Source organism: Silurus aristotelis (genome assembly GCF_946808225.1).
Source record: "Silurus aristotelis genome assembly, chromosome: 18".
Classification (NCBI taxonomy): domain Eukaryota; kingdom Metazoa; phylum Chordata; class Actinopteri; order Siluriformes; family Siluridae; genus Silurus; species Silurus aristotelis.
In genome coordinates, this window is record NC_139591.1 from 12,611,327 (window position 1) to 12,627,203 (window position 15,877).

At 37.9% G+C, this 15,877-nt stretch overlaps 1 protein-coding gene across 2 annotated transcripts in view; it reads left to right on the forward strand.

Moving 5' to 3' along the window:
• The first annotated feature begins 10,458 nt into the window (after positions 1–10,458).
• The window catches only part of rph3aa (rabphilin 3A homolog (mouse), a), a 40,681-nt gene continuing 35,262 nt past the window's right edge, over positions 10,459–15,877 (forward strand). Inside the window, exon 1 of one of the 2 annotated variants that reach the window (XM_083569341.1) lies at positions 10,459–10,586. The gene's annotated coding sequence lies outside the window, so the exon portion shown is untranslated. The remainder of the gene's footprint in view (positions 10,587–15,877) is intronic. The other variant, XM_083569340.1, reaches the window with a different exon arrangement.

Here is a 15,877-nt window from a genome sequence, read left to right on the forward strand (position 1 = left end):
TGAGCTTTTGCCGTTTTGTCCGTTTTATTTTTTGTTCTTTTGTTTTGTTTTGTTTTTGTTTGAATTTCATGTTTTTGTTTCCTTTTACCAAAGCAAGAAGATATTAGAATTCTTCAGAGAATTATGGCATTCTGTTCGGATGCGAAAAGGCATGTGCTCAACACGCAACCTTAACCAGTCCCCCATATTCTGGATTCCTCCTGGGGGTAAAAGATTTAAAGGGAAATTCTTCCTCAGAGCTCTACCTGACCACAGGCTTTTTTTTTCCCCCTCACATGAAAGGTATAGCTGTGTCCCACTTCAAATCGCCCTACTTACAGCATCACGCTTATTTTTAAGGGAGAAATAAGAAGGCATAACTCTTTTGGGAGCCTCAATCTAAAATCCAGCCCATCTCATTTGTTCCTTTCCTCATGGATTTGTTTGATTGGGTATTTTTAAACAACCCCATCCTTGTTGTGTCAAAGTTACTGAATCATTGTTGGTCTGACTTTTTATTATTTGTTTTCTTTTGTTAAATTTTTTTAAAGCTTTTTTGTTTGTTTATCTGTGACGTATGTACACGTATGTATTAGCTCCATCATTATTTTCCAATTCTTTGTTGAAGACATGACTGCATGTTCAGAGGTCGGTTCAGAGGTTCAGAGATTTTTCTGATAAGAAAAAATATTCCTCAATATATTATTATTATTTTTTTTTTTTGATGATGAGAACGTATTTATATGTACGTGCCAATCAGCTTACAGTATGTGCTATTGCAGTTCTGTCTGCAGGGTTTTTCTATTTTTATTTTTCCGTTCCGTCTGATAAGTTTTTTTTTTTTCTTTTTCATTTTTCTCCACTTCTTTGACTAAACCAAAACTCTTCTCCAAATAGTATTTCTTGTTTTGAAATGATTGAAATTCCCGTTGTGTTTGTTATTTAATGTATTGTACCACGAAAGCGTTTCTCGCGTTTCTCCGCCTCATCATTTCAAAACTGTGATGTGTGACTAACCCCTACCACACCCAAACAGCATTCACCGTGTATATTATAGACGAGTTCTCTCAAGACACTTATGAATGTAATTCTGCCATTTGAATTATATTCATGACTATAATACTTATTTTTTTCTATTAATACCTTTACATGGCCTTAGGTAGCTCAGTATTTGATTGTTTTCTCACAGGTGAGGATCAGCCAAATGTTCAGGGTTTATAATCGATAAGACTATACTGTAGCGTGTGTGTGTGTGTGTGTGTGTGTGTGTGTGCACGCACAAACAAACATGCGTGTGTATGTTGCCTATGGTGTTGTGTGTACGTGTGATAGGGCCACGTGTTTCCTGAGAAACTGCTCATAAGCTTTCAGCTCCTTGAATTTAAATGACAAATTCTTTTTTGAGCCCATGCACATTTTCTGTGGTCTTTCATTTGATATCATCTGTGCACTTACTTTAACTCTTTGGACAAACACACACACACACACACTAAAGTGTTTGAAAAGCTCCATGTCTAGTTCCAGTCCTTTTTTAGATTGAATGAAAAGCCCCCAAACACACAATTGTGAATTTCTGTTGTCCTGAAGAGAGAAAATGGGAAATTTAATTCAATACAAACAAACTATATTTTTGAACTTGTATATTGTACATGAATCTTGTAGAGGAGAATGTACTTACTAAGCATCTAAATATCAATAAAAAAAATATACTGTATGTTTAACCCAGCAACTTTTCTCACAGCAGAATGTGAGCTCTGCTGAAGCTAATAGAGGTTGTTGTGTTGTCTGGCTATAAATGCAATTAACCATTTATCAATTTGTCTATAACAATAAACAACAAGCTCACATTTTGGTTTAGTCTTATTTTGTGTTTTTATTCTAACGTGAACATGGCAGCAATTCCCCCCCCCCCCCCCCCCCAATAGCTGTTGGTTGGATTGTCTTCTCTAGATTGCATCTTGAATGAGAGTGAGAATTGGAGTGCATCGTACTGATAAACATACCATCTCTTTTATACTAGAGAGAGAGAGAGAGAGAGAGAGAGGGAGGGATGGATGGATGGATGGATGGATATAGAGAGATAGAGATGTAGATAGACAGACAGAGAGATAGAGATGTAGATAGATAGATAGATAGATAGATAGATAGATAGATAGATAGATAGATAGATAGATAGATAGATAGATAGATAGATAGAAATTTATATAGATATATAAATTACACACTACCACTCAAGCTTTAGAACACCACATTTTTCTATTCCAATTCAGTGAACAACCTGAAATGGTACAAAGGTAAGTGATTAACTGCCAGAGGTGGGGAAAAAAGTGAAAACTGAAAGATAATGTACATTTAGTTATACAAAAAGCCTTTCGAGGCAAGAGGTAGTGGGGTAAATAAATAAATAAATACAGCTGTTCTGCAGTAAATGAAGCCTTAAAAGTTGAAGCTAATAATTCCAGGTGTCCCAACTTTTGTTGATTACTTACAAACCCTCTGTCTGTATAAAAGCATTGTTGGAACAATGACTGAGACAACACCCTCTTAAACAATATTTGGACAGGACTGTGATGCAGCAAGTAGGAGTTGCAGGTTTGACAGGTCAAGTGGCTGTTAGGAAGCCATTGCTAACTGGCAAATTAGGAATAAAGCCATCCATAATGCACCACCAGTGGAGACTGGAATAAGGTCTGATAAATCAAAATGTTTAAATCTTTAGTCCATCATGCAGGGTTTTTATACATTGTTGAGTAGGTGAAAGGATGGTTCCATGGTGTGTGACACCAACTGTCAAACATGGAAGTGAATCGTGATGGTCTGGGGCTCTTTTGCTAAGTGTGTCAACCAAAACATTTTACAGCATAAGGCAATACTGTCTGATATACATTTAGTTGGTCAGGGGTTCATGATACCAGAACATACAAGTGCAACACATTTGTGTGAACTTCTGCAACAATGTCGGGAAGAACTTTCCAAACAATATTTAATTTCCATTGTAGAAATAATACAAGTGCTTTAATTTCAATGCTTTAATTTCAGATTTGTATATGGACTTGTATGTGCTTTTTGTAAAATCTTATTAGACATTTAGTCCCTATTTGCTGTTACAGTAACCGCCACTCTTCTGGGAAGATGCTCCACTAGATTTCAGTGTACTTGCGGACATTTGCGCTCATTCAGCTACAAGGGCGTTAGTAAAGTCAGCTACCGAAGTTGGGTGAGGGGGCCTGGGGTGCAGTCAGTTTTCTCATTTATTTAATCAAAAGTAGGAGTTCTATAACAGGCCATGCAAGATCTTCCACTCCAAGCCATGTAGACCGGATCTTCATGGAGCTGGCTTTGTGCACTGGAGCATTGTTACACTGGAACAAATGTGGGTCTCCTAATTCAAGCGAAGCGAAAATTGAACGCTGCCCCATGAAAAAGCCGTCCTGTGTATTGTGTATACACTGGCATTACTTTATATACGTGCTAATTTTGGAGTTTATGTAAAAAAAAAAAATAGACTGACTTGTGCATTCTTTATATTAAGCAGTTTGCATTTAAACTTTGCTTTTTTGGCTGTTGTGGCAGAACTTATGAGTTGGCTGCACTTGAAAGAAATGTCCTGGACTTTCATTTCCCAAACAACCTTCACTTGCCTGTCACTGAGGAAAAAATGTATGAAATGTGTTTTCGGGGGAGGAACCCACAGTGTTTCGATTTATCATTGTGTAGTGTTCTCTTCAGCGAGGGTAATCCCTGCAAGTGGAATTGCAGGAAAAGCAGCCAGCAAGTCTTACTGGGCTGCAAGCACATGCTCCAGCATTAAATGAGGGGTTTACCACTGGAAGGGAGCGGAGGAGGAAAGCATTAAGAGCAAACTGCTTATCAGAGCGGTGGGCTGTGTGCTGCTGTGTTTGTTCTTTCTCTCTTTCTTTTTCAGATACCAAAAACTTTCCGACTGGTGCAGCATCACAAAAAACCTTATGTGACAGCTGGTCCTGATGCTATTTGTTAATACATTACAATACAATGTATAGGCTTTTTGAAGATACTTGAATACTTTAATATCATGAGCCGTGGAGGCTCTGAGATTAGTAATCTGTAATTGTTTGAGAGACTAAACTGCTTAGCTTGTTCTGAACTTTTAGACATGAAGTTCGCTTTGAATAGCATCTGCCAAATAAATAAAAAATCTCTTATGGGAAAAAAAAAAAGAACAGTAAATAGTAGGGGGTGGGCGGTGGTGGGAGGGGAGGGACTGGTCGGTGGGGGGTAAATGTGTTGTGTTGGGTGATAATTTTGTCCTTTTCAGCTGAATGAGCACTGTGGGAAAGAGTTCAGTGTGTATGTTAGAAGAAAAGCCAGCTGTGTGCACTGCACTGCCTATAGGATGTAATACAGTAATAGCAGTAAACCAAGACAGCTGTTTGAGCACATCACAAATCTTTTAACACTTGATGTAATGGACTAGGTTTTTTCTGAGTTGCTTAAAATATGTTGGAGAGGAAAAACCTGGTGGTGATCGTTCTTAAATCTGCTGGGCATAAGTTAAGTGCAAGGATATTATTTGTATGGTTCTGAATATTTTATAAGTGGGATATGCTAATTTTACTACAAGCACTAGATGCAGCTGCTGTAAAAAAGAAAAAGAAAAAAAAGATTAAAGAAAAAAAATGTAAATGCTTCAGATTTGCCAGCTTGACTATGTAGTGAAATGAAGCTAAACACATTGTAAAGCATTTGCTATTGTTACTATAGGAAGGCTGTGGTATAACCCACTATAATCAACAGTGAAATTGGGATCTTTTGAATCAAATTGACATTATCCAGGTATATTTATGATGGGTGATTATGGTTAGAAAGCGCTGACATGACTGCATTGCAATTCCTGAAATCCAGACATAGAGCGGACAGGCTTCTCTACAGCAGACCACTTCTGAAAAGCATAGGTATGGCATCGATTAAGGCACATGTAGCTGTAACTGAATATGCTTCTGAAAGCATCAAACATCAGTGGTCTTCCTCTGACTGACACAGTTCTAGCATCAGAGAGGTTCTGTAATACTTTACATGGGTGTGAATTGATGTTGCTTCTTTCACTGCCAACTTACTTAAACAGAAATGCTATATAGGGTAAACTTTCTGAAGAACTTATGAACATACGAACCATAGGAACGTTTAGAAATGTGCATTTCGCTAACAAGCTCCAGTATTCTTGAGATAAATGTGTCTGATCTTTTAGAATGTCTGGGATCTCAGATTCAATTATTGTGGCTGAGAAATAGAAGAGTTCCAGGAGAACCAGTGGACCAGTGAGCATCATGGCAGTGCTGTCTTCACAAAGCCAGAAAAAGACAAATTCTTACATAAACACAAAGCTCCTAATAATAGAAAGTGGCACTTTAATCTCCTGCCCCCATGAAAACAATCTTATTATGATAACTGCACTAGTTCACAGTCCATTTTTTGTGGCTTCTTCCACAAATCTTAGGGCTCAGAATGAAAGTGTGTGTACTGATAAAGTTGATTTGACAGTTCCTGGTAACATGAATGGCTGTTATCTGTGTGTTTTCAAGAGCTCAGTTCAAAACCTCTTTCTCGAGAGGGAAGATAAGAGCTCTACGGTGGATGAAAAAAGGTTGGCATCACCTTAGATGCCATTCTCACTATTCTATTTGTCACTTTTGCAGGTTCAGGATGAAAAAGCTCACATGATGTGTATGATCAGTGGTGGTTCATCTGAGGCAGCTGCTGCCATATAGCAGGCATTCAACAAATGTTTATCTTCATAAAGACATTTGGGGTGACCTGCCGTAATGCTGTTTGCATACTATTGTAGATGTTGTGCAAACCCAGGGTAAAGCCCATAGGGTTAATATTGTACAAAGACCACAGAAATACACCAATTATTACTAAAGGGGGGGGGGGGGGGGGACATGACACAAATTGCCAGGACAATTAACACCAGGGCTGCTAAATCTGACAAATGTACGCTCTAGTTTAGTTCCGCAATTTACATTAGAATCAACAAAGCAACTGTTTGTCTAGAAAACCAACCTTTGCCATTAAGATCTTTCTTGTTTAATAGCAACTAAATGACATCTAAAACATTTTCACAAAACAAAGGCACAGTATTGGCACAGGCAACGTGTCTATAATGACTGGAACCACTTGTATTATAGATATATATAATATTACAAAGTTTGGGAAAGGCAGAAAATGGGGGATAATGTTTTGTGTACATAAGAAATGAGGAAATGAAATGAGACCTCTTCAGGTCTGTATAATTTATCCCGATGCCCTACCTCTTGATGGAGTTTTCTTCAATTGGAGTCCGCTTTGTGCAGCTGAAGATCAACAGCCTAAATATCCATGAAATTACTGAGCCTTATGAGTCTGTCATTAATATCAACAGTCTACTACAATGGCTCAGGATCACAGGTTGCATGAACAGTTTAAGCACTTATCACTGAACAGCATACCTCACTTATGATGGAACTGTAATGAATGGAGATTTGGTGCCTCCCAGATGACAATGTTTTTCCATTGGGTTTCTTTGCCACATTCACCACTGGTTTGCTCATTAGGGATAAACTTAAAATGATAAGAATCAAACTTATATAAGCTTATATAACATATAGGCACTGTATGTATACATTCTTTTATAGAACTTGAAAAGCTGCTTTAATGCCCATTGTTAAAATCTTTATACAAATAAAAAGTAAATGAAAAATGTAATTGAAATGCGTGTGCACCACAGTGACTGAGAAAAATTTATATTTATTTTGCACTGGCCAAATATCTTTCCACTAGTTTTTGTGTGGTTTTTGTGTCTAAGATGAACTATAACTGCGAGAAACACTCCTGGTCTATCAAACCCAGTTAAACAAAGACACTTCATCACTTCAGTACATTCAAAAAGCGGACTGTATACTAAATAACTGTACACTGTTGACTCTTAACTGCTTGTAACTTTACAAAGTTACTTGATAGTAGCCTATGGCATAAATCAAATGTGATAGCTTTTTTAATCAATTTTGTTGAAGCCTTGTCATTATTAATGTTGTCATCCACCACCAAAATTAAAATCCGCTACTGTACCAAGCCTTCATCCCAGGACTATAAATCACAGTATACTTTCAATGAGCATCCTTTTAACACATAAAATAATCCCCTTGTCACCCAAAATATAAAAAAAACTACAGCTTCTGGTTTGCTTATTAAAAATCTAAATTTACAGCCAACATCTTCAAAGCTGCTTTGTAACAATGTCTACTGCTGTAGTGCTATAGTTGTAAAAATAGAGATGGAATTGATCTGAATACTCAAGTTAACACCACTGTTATTATTTTCCCTTGCCCTTTATTCAAGATACTATTCTCAAACTCCACTGTCTGGCTAACATCACCCTGCTGGGTATCCTCCATGCCACCACCAGGACCACCCAGCTAATGGGATACAGCGTCCCTGAGGTGTTTGACGGTCGGATCTAATTAATGAGCAGGCCTGACGTTTCTGTTTATTGCCCCATGCCGGTTTGTGTTCAACCTGGCTTCTGTTGGGGGACGAAATTGGTTTACAAAGAGCACAAAGAATCCGGAGAAACAGGATGCTTTGGACATAGATCCTTCATCAGATACGCAGTGCTTCTGAGGCAGTAGCAGGGTTTTTATTTATTTATTTGTTTGTTTATTTGTATTCTTTTACCTGCACTATGACCAAATCGGAAAATTCAAATTGGGAAAGGATTAGAATTTCATCAACCAAAAGCCAACAAACTATAATTAAAACATGTATCTAAGCCAGGTTTCAGCAGGTCGCATCACTTCTGGTGTTTTTTTTTTTGCATAACCAGTCAGCAGATGTAGATGTAAGAAAACCACAACAACCCTGCAATGCAGAGGCCCCAGCGGAGAGATTGAAGATTCGTGCTCTAAAATAAATTAAAATTAGCCACAGGGTGTCGGTGACAGCGTGCATTTGGGTGATGCCTCAGGTTATGTAGTGCTCTTTTTCATTCTAGTCACACACCTGCAGCGTTTCTTAGTTGATGTGACCTGAACACTGCCCCTGAACCCAGAGTTCCAGCTCCTGAACCCTACACAAAGCATAAGGGTTTAACTACATTTTACTTCATTTTATTTATATTATGTAACTTCTTATTTGTTCTGAGAATACAACCATAAACAAATATTATTTAATCTAACACACTTAGCTCCACACAGAAATTTACTGAATATACAGAGTTTTTTGGACTTCTCCAGGCTTAATTATGGGCCAGGCTTTACTTTCCCAAGGAACAATTGCCACAAGGTGGCAATAAAGCCGTGATGCATTAGCAGGGCTTCCAACTCCAGTTTTTTTTTTTTTTTTTAAAGCTGCTGGACAGTGTGGGAAAAAGTTCCTGAGTATTTAAAGCCCTGTCTTGTAATTCCCTACAAATACACCTGACCCAGCACATGAGCTCATTTGCAAGCCCTGAATCGAATCTGCTGGGATAATTAGCGTAATTCTGCTGACATCTTCATACCCAGGTGAAGATGCAGGGAAAACCTCCGGGCAGTAAATCCACAGGACTGGAGCTAAAATGTCAGTTTGATACAGGTGTATAGAGATAAGAAGGGTGATCTAAAGGCTCAGGTAAAATGGGGTCACTTTTTGGCAAGTTGTCTAGAACATTGCTTTTGTATTAAGCTACTGTATGTATTTCTCTCTACACTGAAACATACAGTGTGTAAAACAGCTATGTTTTCTTTCCCCAATTAGTTTTTAACCAATTAGAGTGAGTCTAATATATAAATTTTAATATTCCTGAAAGAAAGAAAGAAAGAAAGAAAGAAAGAAAGAAAGAAAGAAAGAAAGAAAGAAAGAAAGAAAGAAAGAAAGAAAGAAAGAAAGAAAGCATACTTTTACATCCAAAGAATGAATACTGGTCATTCAAGCAATAAATGTAGGTGTCTAGAGTGTAATGATCTTTTTGAATAGAAATAAAGGTTTATTTCACTTTGCTTTTAATAATTTTCTTCTTCTACTTCTTCTTCTTCTTCTTTTTTCCAGTCTGTTCTAATGTCTATGTATCTCTGTTCCTTCCCCTGCTGAATGATGGCTGATGCTCGTAACTGTATCCGTAAACACTTTATCTTATTTGTATTTATATCCTGCTTTGTCTCTGCTTTATGCTTTTCTGATATTGCTGAGTATCGACTCTGAGCAAAACTGTTTTGGACTGAACTTTTTTTTTATGCTTCTTTTTTTTTTTAGTAATAATATTGAGTTTACTATGGCCATAATATTGTGGACACCTGCTTATTACATCCATATGTGCTCTTAGAACATCCCACTCCAGATTTACTATTATAATAACTTTATAATTTTCTGGGAAGATTTTCCACTTGATTTTGTTATGTGGCTGTGGTGATTTATACCCATTTATTCACAAGGCTTGGCACTGCAATGTCATTCAAATTATCCCAATAGTATCAACTGGATTGAGGTCAGTACTGTATGCAGGTCAAATGATATATCTCAATTTGCACACAGGAGCATTGTCATGCTGGAACATGTTTGGGTCTCTTAGTTTTAGTAAAAAGGATCATAAATTGCTACAGCATTCAGCTATCCTGTCCTTTCCCCAACTTTGTGGCAATAGTTTGTCGAAGGCTCACATGTGGGCATGATGGTCAGGTGTCCATAAACCTATGGTCATGCAAGTATACATAATTCCTTTAGTTCGGTTAGGACTTTAGGATAGAAGAGGTGGGAGTTTCAATCCCTGTGTGAAATCAATGCTGCCACAATTAGGTTCCTAATGAACTGTCCCAATGCATATAGCTCTGGATAATAATTACAAATTAATATAGATCTTTTTTCTTTTTTTCACTTAAACACTAGGAGGCATCTGATTAAAAAATGTGATTTTATAAAAGAATGCTGGCTGAGTGCTTAAAGCTTTGGTCGACTGATTAAAAGGCTAATAGGTTAAATCCTAGCATTGTCGAGTTGCCACGCTTGGGTCCTCGAGCAAGACCTGTAACACCCTCAAGTGCTTGCTTGTATCCTGTCTTTAATGGAAGGCAGCCTAATGAGTAAGATGCAACTAAGCTGTGGTGTCAGTGCAGTGTGAATGGTATACATGTACATTTATGCCTAAATAAAGCCATATTTGATCTGTCAGAGATTTCTTTTACGAATATTAGTCCTAATGGCATAGCAATAAGGTGGGGGGAAGGGGTGGGGCAATTATCTTGGGAATGTTCTTATAGTAGAAATTAAGAGCACTACTATTCATTGTGAATCATATATCAGGGAGGAAAAGCCTTAGTGCATGGTGGGTAGGAGCTTTTTGCTCAGCAATTCTGTGATTTAATGCAGGCGGCTGAGGAGGGGGTGGAGGTTTTTCTCTTTCTCTCTCTCTCTCTCTCTCTCTCTCTCTCTCTCTCTCTCTCTCTCTCTCTCTCTCTCTCTCTCTCTCTCTCTCTCTGTGAGCAGCAGTACATTGAAGAGACAGTGTAAGCAGGAGACACTGATAGGCGTTTAGCTCCAGCTGAAACAGGCGTGAGCTCATTCCACTCCTCTCCTTTCTTCTCCTGTGTCGGAACGCAGCACAGATCATCAGTCACAAGGTAAGTTTTTCTGACAATGTTCACCAAGTTCCAATAATATCTTCTTCCTTTAGTGGAGTTGGAGTTTCTGATCAGGAACAGGCAAAGTATGATTTTCTGAATTTTGGTCATGCAAGTTGCTGATTGCATTGACATAACACTATTTAAACCATACAATACTATAGGGAAATGTATGGATGTTGGATGACTAAAGAGACTGAAATGATGTAGCAATAAACAGTGCTACTTTCTCCAACAGTGCCGAGGCATGCAAACGATTAGAATTGAACCACAAAATCTTTGAATAAGCCCATAATCACTGTTCTGCAAGTTCATTTGTGATCATGACTGGCAACTCTTCATTGATCTAACATTAATATTTAATACATTTTATTTATTAATTAATAAATTAAGACGTATCTAAAGAATTTATGCATGAAAATCACATTTGTTTCACATAACTATTTAAATGTATATAGAGCTGCACAGTATCATTATTATATATGATATAATGCTATTGGAAATAGTGTATGTTGAATGTTTTTGAAATTAACTGTTAAAGCGTACCTTTGGGTCTCATTGTTCATTTTCGGAGCATGACCAGGGAGGACTTTTTATGGCGTGCAGAGCATCCCGACAATAGTAATTTGGAGCAGTAGTAGTGGGATTTGCACACACCTTCAGGAGCCTCATGATCGGTGTATTAAATAAGGAGAGACGACTCTTCAGAGGCTCTGAGCTTTTAGACCGGTAGTGAGCATGATAGCATTAAAAAGCCTTAAAAAATGATTGCTCTCTTACGGACCAAACCTCAAGCCAACTGTATTATTAATTAGAAATTGTTTGTGTCCTATTTTGCTTTTGGGTTCTTTGGTAGTCACTGTAAAGAATCCTTGGTACATTTTGGATGTGAGGACAGAGATCAATTTGTCGAACTTTTATTAAACCTCTTACTAAAGGTGAAGTTATCAGCTCTAACTGAAACTTTTTTTTTATTTGTTTGTTTTTTTATATTGTAGGTGTGGCTTGCAGATCGAAAAGGTGCATTAGGCTTTATGCATATTAATGATGGAACCGGTGTGCAATGCTGGAGTGAGCTAATGCGCTGATAGTTGACATAAAGTGAATTGTAAAAATGTAGAATTTGGGAAGAAAGTGTCTTAACAATAGGTCATGTTTTCCCACTTTTAAACTCTGCCTCAACACTTACATCAATCAATAATATTTACAAAAGTTTGTGGACACCTAACCATAAGATTCATAGATGCCTCTGAAAATCCCATTCCACATTTTGTCCATATTTACTGTTAAAATAACCTACACTTTTCTAGGAAGATCTTTCACTACATGTGTGGTTGTAGAGTTTTGTGCTCATTCAACCGAAAGAGAATTAGTAAAGTCAAGTACTGCGGTAGGCTGAGGAGACCTTAGGTGCAGTCAGCATCCAGTTCATTCCAAAAGTATTCAGTCGGGTTGAGGTCAGATCTCTAAAGCAGATCTTCCACTCCAAGTACATGTAAGCCAAATCTTCATGAAGATGAAGATATCATTGTAATGCTCAGAGAGGTTGAGAAGTGAAGGGAAAATGTAATGCTACCATATCCAAAGACATCATATACAATTGTGCGCCTCTAACTTTGTAGTAGCCGTTTAAAGAAGAACCACATTTAGCTGGAAAAATTAGGTGTCCCAATACTTTTGTCTATATAGTGTATCTTATGTCTGCCTGAGGTTAGTTGTGTGATGCGCTGGACTCAAGTGGACGTCATTAACGATGCAAGCATTATAGCCATGCTGAACGACTTTCAGTCAGGACGTCAGGAATTGTTTAGATTTTTTTATTTGATGTTTTGTATTTCATATCATTGTATTATAGTCAGAGCAATAGGAGATGTGATATGGTCTAGTAGTAAATGTAACAGAGAGAAAACAAGGCACTAGTCTGCTAACGGGGACCTGAGACTGAACAGCTGCTTAAATGCTCGCTCTGCATCTTGTGTCACATCGCAAGCACGGGCACATTGTGTTAATGTCTTGTAGAAGGGCTTTCCTGACACAGAGGGAGCTGTAATGGATCGATATAACAGAATGAAATTAATAGACAAGGCGTTTTTTTGGTCTGGACAAATGTGGTGTTGCCTGTTGGTGATGGAAAAACGCCTCCCACAAAATTCCCTGCGGGAATCTCTGGCACAGAGGGATGGTAGCTGTGGCGTTAATAAACACTCTACAGCCAGGGGTGTGTGTTCCTGAAGCTTAAACAGAGGGTCAAGCAAATGCCTCACAGAGTTTTATTTTACATCCTGCACTACAGTTGTAAAATAGCATTAGGTTTGAAGCACAGTTTAATCTCATGAGAGCAAAAAAAAAGTCTTCAGAATGGTGATGAAGGGATGAACTGGGTCTTAATAAGATGGTAAGCTTCTTCCTTTGAGTGAAACCGGGTGGGAGGTTGATCTGATGTGTTAATACAGATGTGTGTGTGTGTGTGTGTGTGTGTGTGTGTGTGTGTGTGTGGTAGCATTACAATATATATTAAGCATCACTGAAATCTTTACTATATAATACGGTTCAATGCTGACATTTAGGAGAGTCATTTTCTGTATTTCCTTCATTCAGTAATCACAGACTTTTTTTTTTTTTTATATTTTGAAATATTTCTCCAGAGCTTTGTAGTGGACATGAATTATGTAAACAGACGTGCGTACACACTGAACACTTCAGCCCAGAGTCATCCCACACAGTCTTGTGCAGCTAAAACGCTGGTTGTTCCCCCACCGCCTCATGTCAATTTGCCATTCCCTTCCCTAGGCTCATGACAGTTCGACTGTAACACAACAAGCAGTAGATGCTAAGTGACAAGGGTTTTTTCCCAGAAACTTACTGTACTGTAGCAGACCATGCATCGCTGTACTTGGCAACCTCATACACAAGAAGATTTTATTTCATCTATAACAAAATCCCTTGAGTTAATGTTTAGCACTGTACTGGTTATCCTGCTTTATGGATTAGACCATGCATAACTGCAAGCATAAAGTATGTGCAAATAAATTAGTCCACTGTTCTTTGCCAAAAAAGAAAATCCTTTGGGATGTGAATGAATGTGTGCATGGTATGCTGTGATGGAATGGCATCCCAGGGTGTAGTCCCACCACACACTAACTATTTCTGGGAATTGTCCCTGGATTCATCACAACAAAGAAGATTCTAATAAGTTAAGTCAAGTCAAGTCAAGTTTATTTATTTAGCGCTTTTCACAATGGACATTGTCTCAAAGCAGCTTTACAGAATTTAAATTAAGGTGAATAATGTATAATTTTTCCTGATCAGCAGCCTTGGGTGACTGTGGCAAGGAAAAACTCCCTTAGATGTTATGAAGAAGAAACCTTGTGAGGAACCAGAATCAAAAGGGGAACCAATCCTCATTTGGGTGATATCAAGAGTGTGATTATAAATCTTAAAAACAATACTAAACACCGAAGAGTGAGGACTAACATAAGCACCGGAATGTAAGATTGTGAGTAATGTCCTTTCTACAGTCCTTTCTAACCCAGGGCTCGGCATCTACTTCTTTAAAGGTTCATAATCTTCATGAGGTGAAGAGCTGGAGTATCCTCGGGATGGGTAGAGAAAGAGAAGCAGTGGAGAGGAATTAGCATAGCTGCTGTTAAAATGTATTAACAAGCACAAGTTGATAATGTGCATTTGATCAGATGTATTGGAGAACAAGGTTAGGATATGTGATGAGTGTTATGTGTAGGTAAGTTTTTCATCTGCATTTAAACTGGGAGAGTGTGTCTGAGCCCGAACACTGTCAGGAAGACTAAATGTGAGAATGCTCTACCACCTTTAGTGGATTTTGCTATTCTAGGAACTAATAGAAGTCCGGAGTTTTAATATCTCAAGGAGCGTGACGGATTGTAGCGTCTTAGAAGACTGTAAAGATACATGAGAGCTAAAACATTTAGGGTTTTGTGGGTAAGTAGCAGTAGTTTGTAGTCGAAACTTACCAGGTAGCCAGTGTAGAGATGATAAGATTGGGGTTATATTATCATATATTTTTTATAACTATGCAGCATTCTATGGCTGCAGCATTCTGGACTACTGTCGCTTGTTTATTAATGATGCAGGACAATCACCTACTAATGCATTACAATAGTCCAGTCTGGAGGTCATGAATGCGTGGACGAGCTTCTCTGAATCAGATATAGACAACATGTTTTTTAGCTTAGCAATATTTTTAAGGTGGAAGAAGCTTGTTTTTGTAATAAAGGTGATATGATTTTTAAAATACAAGTTGCTGTCTAAAATAACTCCCAGGTCTGTTACTGTTGAACTAGTATTTACAGCCCATGCTTCCAAATGCAGGTTGAAATGCTGGAGCTTCTGTGTACTGGTTTTTGAGCCGATGAGCAAAATCGTTGTCTTATCAGAACATAATAATACAATAATAGCTTTATTATCGGTATAGGAACTATAGCCACACTTTGGTTATACTGAATGAACAAACATATCTTTTATAAACCACATGTTTGTAGCTTCTTGGAATCTTCTGTAATAGTAAAAAAAAAACAACACAGTAGGATTGCCAAGCCAAGGTTCTCCAGACATACATAAGAAACTTGGAGGTTTGTGTTTTCTTTATAAAGCTATAATGCTGTTTTGTACATATAATAAATTGGGTGTGGAACTTTTAGAACTACACCTGACTTTTCTGCAATATATGGTCCTTACTTAAACTATTAGAACAAAGTTGAAGGAACATCCCTTCACTTGAGCAAGGAGTTTCAGCATGTCACTGAACCCAAGCAAAAAGCCAGTTTCATGAGGATATGATTTACATGGCTTGGAGTGGAAGATCTAGAGTGGCCTGCTTCAGAGCTCTGACCTCAACCCTGTTAATTACCTTCCTGGGAAATCCTAAATAAACATCTTCCCAGAAGATTGGAGGAAATTATAACAGCAAATAGGAACTAAACGTGAAACGAGATGTTTAAAAAGCACATACAAATCTTTTAGTCACGCACCCACAAACTTTGTCAATATAGAGTATGGTTTGGTGTGACAATTTGCATTTTCCTTGTTACTGTACAAATATTGATAGTTCTGAATCCTGAAATGTCCTTCCATGCAGATATACATTCACCAGCCACTTTTAGGGACACCTTAAATGCAGGTTTTCACAAGAGCTTCAAGTAAATGTCAGAATGAAGGAAAAAGAATGGGATTTCAGTGACAGGGACATGGTTGTTTGTGCCAGATGGGCTGGTTTGAAGCGGCTGATCTCCTGGGATTTTCAGACACAGGTCTCT